The sequence below is a fragment of the Arvicanthis niloticus genome, chromosome 19 (genome assembly GCF_011762505.2).
Source record: "Arvicanthis niloticus isolate mArvNil1 chromosome 19, mArvNil1.pat.X, whole genome shotgun sequence".
Lineage (NCBI taxonomy): Eukaryota > Metazoa > Chordata > Mammalia > Rodentia > Muridae > Arvicanthis > Arvicanthis niloticus.
This window is the reverse complement of record NC_047676.1, coordinates 37209885-37210370: the sequence shown is the minus strand read 5'-3', so window position 1 is coordinate 37210370 and position 486 is coordinate 37209885.

Sequence of the window (486 nt, the reverse complement as noted above, 5' to 3'; positions counted from 1 at the left end):
TTCAATCAGTTATTAAAGGGTATTTGTCCCAGTTTGGAGGATGTGATCATTGTCCTTAACTGTTAACTTGATGGGATATAGAGAAAGATACTTGATGACATAGGTGACATACATCTTCGTCATGTGCCAGTGGGCATGTTTTTTTCAGAAAGGATTAACTAAGTGGGAGAGACTCACCTACAGAGTGGGTGACACCTTTCAAAGTTTAGTCCAGATAGAAAGAGATTCAAGAAAAACGTCTTTTGTGCCTGCCTGCCCTTCTTTCTAAGCACCTCTGTCTCTATGCTGCTATGATCCTCTGCTGACACAAAACTCTGGCATCTTCAGTCTTCCAGGCTGGACCACGTAACACTGGTCCTTTTCACGGCCTTCAGCAGTAGTCTGGAACTGCTGGCAGCATCCAGCTTCAAGAACTGAGCAGCCACTGGGTCTTCAGCCTCTCTGCTATACAAACAGCTTTTACTGGACTCTCAGCCTCTGATAACA